The sequence below is a fragment of the Pleurodeles waltl genome, chromosome 3_1 (assembly GCF_031143425.1).
Source record: "Pleurodeles waltl isolate 20211129_DDA chromosome 3_1, aPleWal1.hap1.20221129, whole genome shotgun sequence".
In the NCBI taxonomy this organism is placed as follows: Eukaryota; Metazoa; Chordata; class Amphibia; order Caudata; family Salamandridae; genus Pleurodeles; species Pleurodeles waltl.
The window spans coordinates 193,282,113-193,298,073 of NC_090440.1; the positions used below are offsets into that span (position 1 = coordinate 193,282,113).

Here is a 15,961-nt window from a genome sequence, read left to right on the forward strand (position 1 = left end):
CTAACAGTCTGACTTTTATCTAACATTTGCACCCCTGGTTACTGACAAACTACTAGAAGTCTATAAAGAGGCATTGGTGGGGGGTAAACTGTCTGACACTATGAGAGAAGCAATGAGAGAGGAATGGCCCCCAGACAGGGCAGGGACCCCATGCAGCTGTTGTCCAATAGACCAGTGTTCATGATCAACACAGATGATAGAGCGTACATTTTAATACTGTCTCTTGAATGTTATTCATTTTCCAAATTATTTTTCTCCTTTTTGTATTTTGCCTGCATGTGTTCCTGCCCACACACTTATGTCCCTAATTTAGTTAGCGGTAGGGAGGACCTGTGCCCAGTCAGAGATTATTGACTCTGCTAAATTTGAATTGATTAATGATTGTAAATTCTGAACAGCGTTTTATATCTGTAGCGGAGGTATTCCTATTGGCTTTATGTATTATTTTTCTTGAATCCTTGATTTTGTTGATATTAGCTCACCTGACTTTATTTTGTCGCCTCGGGCAACTCTTAGTGATTATGTATCTTTATAATTTGGTTTTGCTCATTGTCTACATGACTTTGTGCTTATGTTTGTAATAAATCCTGTAACTTTATTCCTGACTGGACTTTTCCTTCTGTGGCCATGTTGGCCATGGTGTCGAAGTTGTTGGGGTAGTGTTGAAACATTGTTGATGGTTCACCACATATCTTTGTAGGTCCAAAGGTCCGTCAACCTCGTTGCGCATTTGATTCCTGCGAAGGATGAAAAATGTGTCCACACAGACGCTAAGCTAATGGTGAAGGTATTAGCTAGTCCACTCTGCATTGTGGTTGGCAGGCTGGTGCAAGAGGACCAGTGTGGTTTTATACCTGAAAGGACAACAATGCCCAGTATTCATAGGCTTGCCAAGGTGATCTACTCCACAGAAAATATAAATATTAATGGAGCCTTAGTGACCCTAAATATAAAGAAAGCTTTCAACACTGTGGGGTCGGATCATGTTTGCAGCCCATGGGTTTTAGTCTCAATGTAAGGCTGTGGGTCCAACACTTTTATGCACAGCCCATGGCTAGAGTATGACTGCAAAGTGTAGTGTGGGAAGTATGGGGTATAGAGAGGAACCGGGCAGGGGTGCACACTGTTACCTCTTCTATTTGTGCTAACATTGGAGCCACTAGCGATCAGGCTACAGGAGGTACTGTATGACGGTGGGGGGAGGGGATAATCCTTGGATGTACAACACATGTTGTATGCAGATTTGCAAGAGCCACAGATCTCATTGCCAATACTCCTAGCAAAGTTGGTGAGGCAACAGACCTGCGCACCAACTGCACAAAGTTCCTGGCATTCCTGCTGGGGCTGCTCGTGAGTCTAAGAGAAGGCTCCCTTCCACATATTGGGATAAAACAGGAGGTGGAACAATTTCAGTAGTTGCGAGTTCAGGTGCCCCACAATGCTGCCCCACAATATGAGAGCAAAATTAGTAGTGTACTGAAGGAACTACATAACTTGATCGCCTTTCAGAATACACTCGCCTAACATAGGCCATATTACACTTGTAAGGATGGGTTTCCTGCTGAGATGCCTATACCATTCACAAAATGGCTTATGCAACATCCCGAGATCCACCTTCAGATAAATTTACTCCCTCCCAGTGTCATCTATATGGGATGGCAAGAGCTGCAGAGTGCGTCTGGTAAACTTGAAACTGGATAGATCTGAAGGACAACTTGGATACCGGATCTAAAATTGTATTACTTTGTGGCACAGCTGCAGCATGCAGCACAATGTTGTGATGAGGAAGATAACCGAGAGCGGGGACTCCTGAGATGGTGGTCTGACAGAGATTCCCTTCTGGTATTTCTAATGTAGAGTGGAGGAGTTCTCCAAAGTTGTCCATGTATAGTCAGGCACACAGCAGATATATGGGAGGTAATGATGTGAAGGATGATAACGCATTCTCCTTTCTCCAGGTTGCTGGAGATTTGGTGGGTACAGCCATCCAGGAATTTCACACAGGAGCTGCTGATGGCACGGTGGAAGGAGGAAGGGTGTACGGTACTTGGAGACTTGTTTATGGGGGACAGTTTTTTGACGTTTGCAGAGGCGCAACATTGTTTTGAGGTCTGGCCGGGACATTATCTGCAGTATGCACGACTGCTGAAGAAAATGAGGGAAGTCTGGCTGGAGTTTCCCATGATGCCACAGACCTTGAAGACACTGACTGTAAAATAAGAATCAGGTCATGTGGCTCATGCGGTATCCAAACTTTATAACGCATTAAAAGGTGACAGACAGAGATCACTGCTGCCATCCAGACAAGGCTAGGATGATAATATGGGCACGCCACTGACAAACGCAGAACAGAAGCAAACCTGTGGCATGTCTGATCAATCTCCAGCAATGCCACATTCCAACACACACACTTCCACTTCCTCCACCAAACATATCTGACACCTAAGAAGCTGGCGTAAATCTATCCGACTGAACTGCCGAAGTGCCCTAGATGAGGAATAGGTCAAGCTAGTGTTACACATTTGGCATGGAGCTGTGTTCAAATGCAGGGATACTGGCGAGGTATTATTGATACAATATTTAAGGTTACTGGCTTGTATATAAATGTGTCAAATAAGCATTGCTTACTTAATGTTACTCCTCTACCCTAAACAAGGAAGTTAGACAGAAATGTTTGTTGTTGGGACTAGTATTAGTGAAACAGCGAATAGCAATATGATGGCTTAAGACTGCAGGAAGGACAGCTTGGGACAGGTACTTGCTTGAGTGGGCCATTGATGGGGAAATCAGGATGAAAATGGTCTGTACATATGACAAGCTACGGTGACCTGGAGGGCTGGTCAGAAATGATTAGGAACTTGATGGTGGGTGTGGATGAAGAAGGAACGGGAGAAGAGTATGCTGCCCCTGAATAATCAATGTTAACATATTAGACTGTGCTGTGCCGTGCTGATCCATACTCCATGCCAAAAAACGTTTTGTCACCACGGTTGTTGAAATGCATACATTAAACCTTTAAAAAAATCACTTCCTGATAGATCTCATAATCAGGACATACACCATCAGGTGTCACAACAGCGCAGCACTGACTAGTAGGATGACTTCTTAAAAAGGCACCTGGGGTCTCTACGTCACAGCACTGGCTGTTTTGGGAGCTCACAAATGCCCTGCATTAGCTGGTGGGCAGACTAACTGCAAAGCATTAACAGGTAGTTTGACAATTATGCTACAATAACAGATGGTGGACTGGCTGGTGAAGTGACTAATGCGCAGCACTGGCTGACAGGGTGACTATCGTAGAGGGGTCATTAGTGAACAACATTTGCATCAAGTGGTGAATGCTGCACAGTGCGGACTGTTGGGGTAGCATCTGCACCACGGTATTTGGTTGGAGAGATATCTCCACCATACTGCCTGGAACAGCGAGTGCTACACCAGCCCGGCTAAGGAGAACACCATCTTGTATTACCCGATTGTGTCTTTACTGCACAGCACTGGCAGATGGAATGAACACTGCACAAAAATAGATGATATGGTGAATTTTGCAGTCCAACACCTGACTATCACTACTGCAGAATAAATACTTCAGAATCCTGGCACATATGGGCACTACTACAAATCATTGGCTACAGATTTTTGAGTTTTGAAACGAAGATCTGGAGTGGATAACAAAGTGTTTAGCATCTCTGGAATGAGATGTTCTTTTAAAGCTCTAAGACTAGAGTGAAATAACAGAGGCTGTTGTGGCTTTGGGCTGCAGTTAAGAAGAAGATCAGCAGAGAGTGCTACTGTATTCCTAGGCTCAATTGCAATGCAAGAGCACCAGGCTGGATTATGAGTTTTAAAGCAGTGTTGTATCTCTTAAATGAGGTGCCATGACAGAGTTCTTAATAGATAATGCCAATGTTCAAAGGAATAATGTGTGAAAGAGCTGAAGTACTGAATCAGTGTTCAGAGCATTGAAGCCACTCCTGCGTGCAGCAGCATGGAGTGCTGCAGCTTTGGGCTAGGGTGCACTTTCAATGCTCTAAAAGTGGATTAGGAGATGAAGAGAAATAATCTGTAGGAATATGTTGTAAATCTTTATTTACTTATTTGCAGTTCTTATATAGCCGAACTACACCCTAAAGGGTGTCAAAGTGCTTTACATAAGGCAGAAATGGTGAGAGGAACAGAACAAAGTTACAATAATAGAACAATGAAAGCCCGCGAAACAAATCCTGGGTGGTTACCATTATATCATGCAAGTACAAGAAGATATATTTTGGTCTTTGTCAGAGCCTTCACACTTAGATCTATATTTTTACAAGAAGTACCAATATCTAACAAGTTTTACATACTATCGAAGTAGTACAACTATGGAGAGAGAAGGGGTGGGAAGTCGAGGGGGAAATAGGATAAATTCATCCCTGTCTGGGCCTTTGTTTCACGATACAGGATGATCCAAAAGGACCAGTGTTCTTCTAGGATTAAGATCGTTTTATTGATTTTAGTGCATGAAGCAGGTACAACAACTCCACCTACAACCATCGGCCAGTGGTCATCAATGATGCAGAAAGGGGAGGAAAGGAACAAGGAGAAAATAAAAGACAAAACAACAGAAGACGCTTATGACTGTTCATGATCTGTCCAACAGGTCCCTAAACCAAAGGGCAAACAGGGAATAGCTATAAGGCTCCAAAGAGGTGACTGTTGTCTTGTTGAGGTGGCGTCAAGGGAAGTCAAGTGTACTATGCACAAATAATGAGGGCAAGTCAGCTCCCTAAACTCAACGGAGAGGTAGGTGATACATGGGCCCCAGGTCTTAGCGAACAGTGGCATCGTGGCCATGGCCACCACGTGGTCTTTTCCATTCCCAGTATGTCCCACAGTTTATGGAGCCAATCCGTATATGTGGGGATGGCACTCAAATCCCAACAAGCCAATAACAAGTGTTTAGCGGCCCCTATCGCCAGTGTGACAGCCCCCCCTTTCAGGGATCTGAGGGAATAAGTCAGTGGGTTCAGTAGCTCAAACGAGACATAGCTTGAGAACTATGGAATGGAAGTGTCACAGATTTCAACTATAGTTTGCAGAATGGAGTCCCAGAAGGGGCAATCTTAGGACAGTGCCACAGGATGTGTGTTAATGTGCCAAGCTGACCACACTAGCGCCAGCACCGATCTGTGCTACCTGACCTCCATCTGCCAGCCTGTTCAGGTGTATAATACCAATAGTGAGCTATTTTCAGGAAAAGTTCTTTGGTACTCATATTAGAGGCCGTAACCCTTGTACGGTGCAGGACATCTCAATATTCGTTATCAGAAACAGAGAGGCCGCACTCTGTTTCCCATCTACGCCTCGCCGAAATCTTTATCAGGAGCGGGGGTATCACCAAAGAGGCGTATATTTACAAAATAAACCTTTTATCAGATGTACAGGTGAGCAACCATCTCTCGAAAGGAGTTAAGAGGTCTGCTTGCATGTCTATGGATTGCAGGCAAAGTCACCCATTGCCAGTATGCTGCCATGGTATGCCATAGTCATAATGGAGCTGCAGGAATTCTATGATGCCATCAGCATCAAAGAGGTCGCCAACTCTTTTACAGTTGGAGTCCTGCCAGATCTGGAACGAAGATCCGGAGAGTGCCAGCGGAAAATTCAGGTTGCCAAAGAGTGGGGTCTGTGGGGATATAGGAGTGGATAAGCCCCGCTTCATATGCACCTTGTCCCACACCTCCATCGTGGCACACAAGATGGAGGATATGTATACACCTGGAGGTCGGAATGCCCTTGGGAGCTGTGGAATTTTCCATATATGTTACCCTGCCACCACCTGATCAATAAAGCACCAGAATTTCTCAGTGCTTACACATGACCACTCCACTAAGTAGTGCAGTTGGGCTGCCTGATAGCAGCTCAACAGGTGAGGCCTCCCCCAGCACGCCCTCAGATACTGACAGGTATGCTTGTGCTTTCGCCATTCTTGCCTTCTTTCCAGCCCATATGGGGCTCAGACAAGGTTCTGTAGTTTATCTAAGAGCCCACGTGTGGGCTGCAGCGGCAGGGTTTGTAAGATAAACAGCGCTTTGGCAACAGCGTCATCTTGATTGCTGCAAAACGGCCTAGCTAAGAGAGGCCATATCCTTTCCATCTCCTTGTTGTTCTGCAGCGTGGCACAATTGCATTCAGGTGTAGCTGTTGGTGTAGGTTGGATTTGCAGGCTCAAGTATTTTACCCCCATCTGGCCCACGGAAAGGGCAGGTGTTGTTGTAATTGAGCTTCGACCGTCTCTGGCACTGTAAGATTTAGAATGGAGGACTTATGCAGATTTGTTTTAAATCTCGCAACTCACCCAAATGCTGTCAAATCCTCCATAATCACCTGGGGCGACTGCTGAGTTTGGGACACATAAAGCAGCACATCATCTGTATAGAGAGCTATTTTGTGAGACCACCCGCCCATTGGGATGTCATGTATGTTCTGGCACGCACGTTCAGCAAATGGCTCCATATACAAAGCAAAGAACAGTGGCGACAGGGGGCAACCACGTTGTATCCCTCTAAAGATGGGAAATGGCTTAAACAGGGAGCCCTTCACGCTCACCATTGCCTGTGGAGATTTGTATTTACATAGGATCCATAACCACAATCCCAGACTGTAAGGGGTTAGGACTGCATGTAAGAATCCCCAGTGAACCCTGTTGCAAGCCTTCTCTGCATCTATAGACAGAAGCAGAGCAGGCCTCTTGGCACGCTGAGTTTTGTCCAAGATGTAGCAGAGTGCAAGTTCGTTCAGGGATAAATCCTGTTTGATCTGGGTCCACAAGTTCCTGCATGTAGGGGCCCAATCTATATGCTAGAATGCCTGTAAAGAGCTTAGCATAAGCGTTTACCAACATGATGGGATGATAAGATGAACATAATTGGGCATCTGTAGGAAGTTGGCTCTGTATATACTATCTCAAAGTGAGAGATAGTGTGCATAGAGTCCAAGGGTTCCCCTTAGAGGTAATATAGTGGCAATAAATGAGGAATACACACTCAAAGACTTAACTCCAGGCCAATAATTTTTATATAGAAAAATATATTTTCTTAATTTATTTTTAGAACCCCAAGTTCAAGATTTGAAGTAAACACATAAAATGCAAGGTACTCCACACAGGTAAGTTAGGGACTTCAAATCAGAGCAATAACATACAGTTTTTGTTAAAATGGCAATACGCTATTTTAAAAGTAGACAGTGCAAAAATCAACAGTTCCTGGGGGAGGTAAGTATTGGTTAGACTGGGAGGTAAGTAAGGCACTTACAAGTCTCAGTTCCTGGGTATAGGCAGCCCACCATTGGGGGTTCAAGGCAACCCTAAAGTTACCACACCAGCAGCTCAGGTGCAGAGGTCAAAGTGGTGCCCAAAACACATAGGTGCCTACGGAGAACAGGGGTGCTCTGGTTCTAGTCTGCCAGAAGGTAAGTACTCGTGTCCTCGAGGGGCAGACCAGCGGGGTTTGGTAGAGCACTGGGGGGGACACAAGTAGGTACACAAAACACACCCTAAGCGGTACAGTGGCGGCCGGGTGCAGTGTGAAAAGCAGGTGCCGGGTTTTGTATTGATTTCAATGGAGGGACCCAGGGGTCACTCTAGTGGTGCAGGCAGGGCACAGGGAGGCTTCTTGGGCCAGAAACCACCTGAGCTAGGCAGAGGGTCACCTGGGGGTCACTCCTGCACTGAGGTTCGGTTCCTTCTGGTCCTAGGGGCTGCGGGTGCAGTGCTTGGTCCAGGCGTCAGGTCCCTTGTTACAGGCAGTCGCGGTCAGGCGGAGCCTCTGGATTCTCTCTACAGGCGTCGCTGTGAGGGTCCAGGGGGGTCGTCTCGGGCTACTCACGGGGTCGCTGTCGCCGGGGAGTCCTCCCTGTGGTGTTAGTTCTCTGGATCTTTAGCCGGGGGCATCGGGTGCGGAGGGTGAGTTGCAAGAAAGTTGTTGTTGAAGTTGAGCAGAGCCGCTGCTCACTGGAGTTTCTTGGTCCTTTGGTTCAGGGCAGTCCTCTGAGGCTTCAGAGGTCGCTGGTCCCTGTTGGATGTGTCGCTGGTTGCAGGTTTTCGAGTCAGGAGACAGGCCGGTAGAGCTGGGGCCAAATAAGTTGTCATCTTCCATCTTCTCTGCACGGCTTGTAGGTCAGCAGTCCTCCTTCTTTCTTCAGGTTGCAGGAATCTGATTTCCTAGGTTCTAAATTCTAAATTTAGGGGTGTGTTCAGGTCTGGGGGCAGTAGGCAATGGCTACACCCACTTTGTGCCTCCTCCCTGAGGGCGAGGGGGGCACATCCCTAATCCTATTGGGGGAATCCTCCAATCTCAAGATGTAGGATTTCTAAAGGCAGGGGTCACCTCAGCTCAGGGCACCTTAGGGGCTGTCCTGACTGGTGGGTGACTCTTCCTTGTTTTTCTCATTATCTCCTCTGGACTTGCTGCCAAAAGTGGGGGCTGTGTCCAGAGGGGCAGGCATCTCCACTAGCTGGGATGCCCTGGGGTGCTGTAACAAAAGGCATGAGCCTTTGAGGCTCACCGCCAGGTGTTACAGTTCCTGCAGGGGGAGGTGAGAAGCACCTCCACCCAGTGCAGGCTTTGTTTCTGTCCTCAGAGAGCACAAAGCCTCTCACCTCAGGGGGCCAGAAGCGTGTCTCAGTGGCAGGCTGGCACTGACCAGTCAGTCCTGCACTGAAGGATTGGGTAAATTACAGGGGGCATCTTCTAAGATGCTCTCTGTGTGCATTTTGTAATAAATCCAAACTTCCCAGTATTCAGTGTAGCCATTATGGAACTGTGCAGTTCATTTTGACAAACTCCCAGACCACATACTTAATATGGCCACCCTGTACTTACAATGTCTAAGAACAGACTTAGACACTGTAGGGGCATATTGCTCATGCAGCTATGCCCTCATCTGTGGTATAGTGCACCCTGCCTTAGGGCTGTAAGGCCTGCTAGAGGGCTGACTTACCTATGCCACAGGCAGTACTTTTTGGGCATGACATCGTGAGGGGGATGCCATGTCGACTTTGCCTTTTTCTCACCACCAACACACACAATTTGTAATGGCAGTGTGCATGTGTTAGGTGAGGGGTCCCTTAGGGTGGCACAACACATACTGCAGCCCTTAGGGACCTTCCCTGGTCACTGGGTCCTTGGTACCACTGGTACCTTTTACAAAGGACTTATCTGTGTGCCAGGGGTGTGCCAATTGTGGAAACAATGGTACATTTTTAGTGAAAGAATACTGGTGCTGGGGCCTGGTTAGCAGGGTCCCAGCACACTTCTCAGTCAAGTCAGCATCAATATCAGGCAAAAAGTGGGGGGTAACTGCAACAGGGAGCCATTTTCCTACAGCATCCCTCTGGGATTTGTGGATAACTATAATCGTGCCTAGTTGCATCATAGGGGTGAGATTGTCAGAAGCCACCAAGCCATTGTATAGTGATACCAAGACAGGCGCTAAGAGGACCCCAAAGGTTTTATAGAATTCCGCTCCAAGACCATCTTGTCCTGGGGCCTTTGGCGGGCGGTGATGTTGGATAGCCATAAGCACTTCATTGGGGGTGATGTCTTTGTCTGGTGTGGCACTTGCACTCTGTAGGAGGCAGGTCAATGAGATTGACTCCAAGTACGCCATAATCCTGGCAGTGCTTGACTCCTCCGCGGTGTAGAGGGAGGATTAAAACAACTCAAATTCCCTAAGAATCTGATCCTCCTCGCCTGACAACTCCGTCAAGCAATCTTTTCTCGTTTACCCACCTTTGCAGTGCTTTGGCGCAGAGGTGATGTGCCGAAAGGTGCCCTGCCTTATTGCCCGCATCATAATACGTTTGTTTGTGCGCAGAAGGGCATACTCCGCCCTGTCTATTACCAGGGCCATTAGTTGTTTGCGGGTCACCGTAAGCTTGCATCGCCATACAGTCAGTATTTCTATGCATCCCCTCAAGCTCTTTCACCGGGCCTCCATTTGCTGGTGCTTGTCACGCCTACTTTTATTAAAGCGCGCTGCAATTGCAATACACTGGACCCTCACCACTGCCTTTAAAGTGTCTCATAATAGAGCCACTGGGTTGCCGATGTGTCATTTACAGCAAGGTGTGCCTCTATTGTGTTCTTAATTTCTACTAGTATGTCTTCATACGTGAGGAGACTAACTTTCAGGTCCATGGCTTCAAACCTGATTGGTGGCCAGGTGTTCGGATCTGGTCCACAGGTCATCGGTCCTAAACCAGTAGCGGGAGAGCCATGGGATCAGGATGTCTTTTTGCTGGGACCTCGACTGTGGCACAGATAGAGGTGCATCTGCACAATATTACCAGGCATCCACTTCCGCCTCTGATGCACTCTCCTGGTTCCTCAGGCAGCGAAGCAGTGTAGCTCTCCCCTTTCTGCTCTCATCCTCCGAAGGTTTGTGAGGCTTCGTGGCAATGGTCGTTTGCGGGCGCTGTCAGGGTTTGGCTCGGATCTCGGGACGAAGCCTCCTCTTGGCCAACATGTGTGTCCGGAGGTGATGCGGCTTCTTCCAATGTGTGGACAGCACGGGCCTCATTCTGCCAGACGAACTGCAGTCAGAAGGGATGACCCCACTTATAATTGAACCCCTTTTCCATGAGGATATCCGTTAAAGGACGAAGGGCTCTGCATCGCTGCAATGTCAAAGGAGAGAGGTCCTGGAAAAGCTAAAGTCCGTGCCCTTCAAATTCAATTGCGTTCAGGTCTTGGGCTGCAGCTAGAATAAGTTCTTGCTGTTTTTAGTAGTGAAGGCACGTGAGAATATCCTGCACTTGGCCTGATTGAACAGGCCGGCCGGCCGTATGAGTGAGGTCTAGCAATATTTCTTGATCTTTGAGCCCTTGGGCGACATGGCAGAAGAGGAGAATCAAGAAGTCCTCAAGCTTCCACATGGTCGCCTGCAACGGCAACCCCCTAATGCGGATATTTGAGAGCCGCTATCTGTTTTTTAAGTCCGCCAGACAGTATTGCAGGTCTTGGTGCTGTCCTTTAAGGCTAGAATCTCCCGCCTGTGCTGGTCCATCTCCTTCTCCTGGGCATCATGGGTGCGCTCCACTGTGCCGATTCGTTGCCCCAATTCAGTGACCTCCCTTTTAAGGTCTTTAACATCTGCTACAATTTCCTGCTTAAGAGTGGCAAAGTCCTCACGCACTACACCGAACAATTTTTCCAGAAAGGCCTTTGTAATTGGGGTAGGGTCGTCATCTGGACACCATCTGCAATCTGCCTCACTGCTATTCAAAGATTAACCCTTGGGGGGAGGGGGGATCCAGTTTCTTTGCCGGGGTCTTGCAGAAAAGATCCTTGAGGATGCCCTCCTTTTTGTCATGGTGAGGAAGCAGTCCCAACACTCAACTGTGCCGGTCTGAAGTCACCACCAGTGTCCTGAAGAGCTCCCACCTCACTCTTGGAAGCCCCCTGCGTTGGTATGACTGACTACAAAGGGGAAAGGCCCGTTAGGGGCAGAAAGGGTGCCATGTTACCTTTCCCACTCCACAGTGCCACACAGTTAACACATCAAGGTCAGTTCATCAGCACCACAAGCAGGCCCCAGCAGCCGTCACTTATTGGAGGTTGCGGTATAGTCGCCACTGCTAAGCACCCAAAGCCATCATCTCGCTCCCTACACTTGCTCTCCAAACTAGTCACTGCACAGGGAATGGGTGCAACAACGACAGTCAAATATGCAGCAACTGCATAGGAGTGAGGTCCTCCCTAAAGGCGCACCACCACCACCCAGCTGGCAGCCCCCGCAACACTGGAAGGGCCAGGGGAGAAGCCACTCATTAATTAAGGAGTCTTGCCAAGGGTGCCGCCGCTAGACCTTGTGTCCCTCTTGGAGCTTCATCCGCACTACGGTGCGTATCATGAGATGCCAACCATTATCCTGCTCTCGTCACCACTGCCAGTGTGGCCTACCCTGGGTGTTTTGCGGGCACTCATGCCAGTTCAATGGTCATAGGCAGTGGGGTCTGAGGAGCTCCACCCAGGCTGCATGTCGCTCTCTGCCCCAGCATGTCTGCGGCTGGCTTCTACTCCGGAGCAGCGCCGCAGACACTCCTCAAGGTCCTCGCCAGTCCCGCTCTCTCTGCGTCACTCTCCCACCATCTCACCGCTGCACCAAGGACGCTCCAGGCCGCAACTGCATTCAGCGGTTCACCACTCTGCACGGTGTATCGGAGGCTCAAAACGGGCTCTTGTCTTTCTCCACGACACCTAGGTCCAGCCAAAATCAGTGGTTTGGCAAGCCATATCTCTCCCTGCTGAAATCCGACAGTGGAGCTCTGAGAGTCTGCTCCTATGTGAGCGCTATCTTGGCCCCTTCTCCAGTGTTTTTTAGACTCTATGTTCAGAAGCCTCCGAGGTGGAGGCAAGACTCCGCTTGGGGATATGTGCTATGACAAAATAGTCTCTAGTTTTGATAGCCTTAGATTGTATTTTTGGCTGAAAATTCCATCTGTCGATGGCAGCATCCTTGATGAGTCAGTCGTCATTGGAATTACAACTGAGTAAACCACTGTCAACAATATTGTGGAAGGAAACTCAGTTGATGACGCCATAGTCAATAACAACATCTGAGACATCATCAACCAGGCTATTGTCAATGAGATTTGTGTTTTTTTTGCTGATGGTGTAGGAGATGTAGATGGTGCTCACCCGGTAGAGTTACTGTCAAAGATGCTGACATGGTCTTTTCATGTTAGAATACAACTAAAAACAAAGCAAACCTTGTTTTATAGACAGCAGATGAAAATACTGAGATAGGAGTGCTCAAAAGCCTGGGCTCTACTCAGACCTCAGAGAAACACCCATCATACACTAATTGTTGTAGAAATCTGATGTATTGCGGCCTCGGGGGGGAAGGGTGATGGTTTAGCTCCCACTCCACTGGTTGGAGTTCATGTCTTTTATAATAAGGTCAGTGGGCTACAAAAAGGGCCCTTTTTGAAGCCTTACTAAGTTATGATTAACACTGAACAGCTTTTAAAATATCACATGGATCTCCAGCTCAACGAAGAGCAGCTGAATCTAACTGCTGCAGACCCAGCAATAGACTACATCTGTTACATTGTTAATATTGGATTGATTGATGTTGATACACCCAGTGATACATTTATATACATGAACGAAGTCACATCACCACTTTTGGACTCCCCATTGTGAACTCTGTCAACCCCGGCGTGCAGGTACATGGTCAGGCAGGCTCTGAGACTTAGGCCTGAGGTTAATGACTGACAGGTCACAGGTGAGGTAACACTTAGCCGGCAGGCAAATGCACAAACAAGAAAACTTAGATCAGAACCCACAGATAAGCAACAACACCACAATGGTCCCTGGACAATGGCCGCAATAAAGCACACATGGCCAGAGGGACCAGTGCATTCCCAAACACACCATAAAGTTTTGATGCCTCATGTAGTTAGGAAAAACATGGCCAATCAGGACACAGCACATGCAGCGACCACGTGCCCCTTAGGCCAGACAACTGAACACATACTTGCTGGCCCACACTGTGTCCATGCCAGGTCGAGGCCCACCTGCGTTCACTATCTGGGACTGCATTCATGACTCCATGACAACTGTTTACATTTATTACTGAGAAAATAATGTCTTTTATGGTTTTATGACACTCAGAGGAATGTATAAAAACCTGCTTCTATCCGATGTAGACGAAAGACAGACCTCAGTCCCAGGTTCTATAACTGCTCTTGCGGCTGTTTCGCCAGGTGCCTCTTTTCTTTTGTTTTTGAAGGTAAATTCGCATTCGAGCAACAACACCATGAAACATTACTCACAGAGACTCTCAATTAATTTTTTCTATAGCAATAGCTTAATTTACTACAAGAAGAGTGTAGCCACTTAACTTCATGTCATCTAGACAAACCATGTTTCCAGTCCCAGACTTTTCTGTTTCAAATCGTTATCTTCTCCAGATGTGGCTTACCAAGTAGTTAAATGGATGCAACCAATCACTTCAATTCACATAAATCATGTAGTTGACAAATTATTGAAGTAAGCAAACTTTAAACGAGGGTGAGGAGGGGCGTGGCTAAGATTGCCAATGCGTAGGAGACTTTCCTTGGAGCTCTGCCGTGGACCACATCGCTCGCCGGCCCAAGGATGTTTCTGCCTGTCCCCGGTCGGCTTGTGGTTTGCTCCCAGGATCTGTGGGGGCCCCTGGATCGGCCGGTGAGGCTGGATCACGCTGCGGAGCCGGCGGCTTTGGTTTGCTGGTGTGGTGCAGTGGGTGCGCGCGCTGCAGCGGCCTTCCCCGGCGTGGACGGAGCGCTGAGAGGCAGAGCGGACCTGCACTGGCGGAGGCCGCGGAGACCCGGGCGCTGCTCCGGGCCTGCGAGGCATAGAGGCAGCACCCCCAGCAGAGGAGCAGAGATTTGCTGCCCCGCCTCCCCCCTGCCCCATCAGCTCGACTCCCGTGGAGTCGGGGGGCCCGGGACGATGCACCGGGAGGAGAGCTGACCGGGCTTTGAGAGAAGAGGGCCCGGGACACTGACGGAGTGGTCTGGGTGCTGGGGCCCGATTCAGGGGAACTTGGAGAAGGTGAGCTGCAGGCTGCCCCTGGGGCACGGACTGGTGCTGGAGCCCCCGGGGGACGAGAGACAGGAGCGCTCGCTCTGCCCTGGCCGGTGGAGGATCCTGCCCTGCCCCCCCTTTGAGGTCTGGGGTGTCTGGATGGCCAGTTTGGCTGCTGGGGAGACGATGGGCAGGTGTACGCGCCACCCCTGGGCTGAGAAGCCACACATCGGACTACTGGGGTGCCACTGATGGGCCGGATCTCGGCAGCTGCCACTTTTGGACCTCCTGGGTCACTGAGGGTGCTGTGCGGCGGATCGGAGGGGTGATTTCCTTGACCTTTGGGCGTTTGGGTGCCTAAGCGCTTCGGGCCCCGCTTCAGACCCCTTCAGGTCCCGCCAAAGCCGTGCGACTGATGAGGTGGTGGTACCATAGGAGCTGTAGGTAGAAGGCGTTGAGAGAACCACTTCCTACCTGCTGTAAACCAGTGATGGCATCCCAGAGGCACAACAAAAAAGAGGGCTCTCTTAGGGACCTCTTCACCAAAACTCACGCCAGGAAGACACTACCGGGTGAGTCCCCTCTGGAGGAGGGACGGAGAACAGGGAGAATGTGTAGAGGGGTAGGCGCCCCTCACCAGGTCCTTCATGGAGGAGCTATTCGGAGCCTTGTGCGGGGACTTTGCTACCCTGAAGCAAGAAAAAGCGGCAGAGGTCAAAGAACTGAAACGCAAAGTCGTTGAGTTGGGGCAGCGGGTGGACACGCTGGAGCAGACTCGAGACTCAGGGGAGGAGGAACTGGACTGCCACAGGAGGGAGCTTCTCATTCTACAAGACAAGAACCAAGAACTGCAGTACCAACTTGAGGACTTGGAAAACAGGTCGAGGTGCTCCAACATTCGAATCAAGGGACTTCCGTCACAGCTAGTGACAGGGAAACTGGAGGAATTTGTGGAGCGCCTCTTCCGCCATGTAGCCTCGGACCTTAAAGACCAGACCCTGGTGCTTGATAGAACACCTAGGGTGGGCAGTCCAGCTCCCTCGCCGGGTGCAAGACATACTGACTTGCCTGCACCACTACAAGCAACGGGAGATCATAATGATGGTGGCCCGGGACCAATCAGTCATTGATTTTGAGGGCTTTCGTGCTGGTCTATTTCAAGATTTGTCAATGCAGACGCTGCAGCGCCGCAGAGCATTTAGGCCTGTGACTGACTTCGAGAGACAATGGTATCAAATACAAATGGGGCCATCCCTTCGGTCTCCAATTTGTCTGGCAGAATGAAACCGGTATTGTCTGTACGGTGGAGGAGGCACAAGCGCTGGAAGGTATGCCGCCCCACTTCGGGGATGGGCCTTCGTCGCCGGGGGACCGAGAGGGGCGATGATGGGCCGTGGGGGTCGCTCAAA

The 15,961-nt window shown here is 49.1% G+C and overlaps 1 protein-coding gene across 3 annotated transcripts in view; it reads right to left on the reverse strand.

Moving 5' to 3' along the window:
- Positions 1–15,961, reverse strand: part of NEIL1 (nei like DNA glycosylase 1) — a 118,432-nt gene that overhangs the window by 4,630 nt on the left and 97,841 nt on the right. The gene's annotated exons all lie outside the window — the stretch shown is intronic.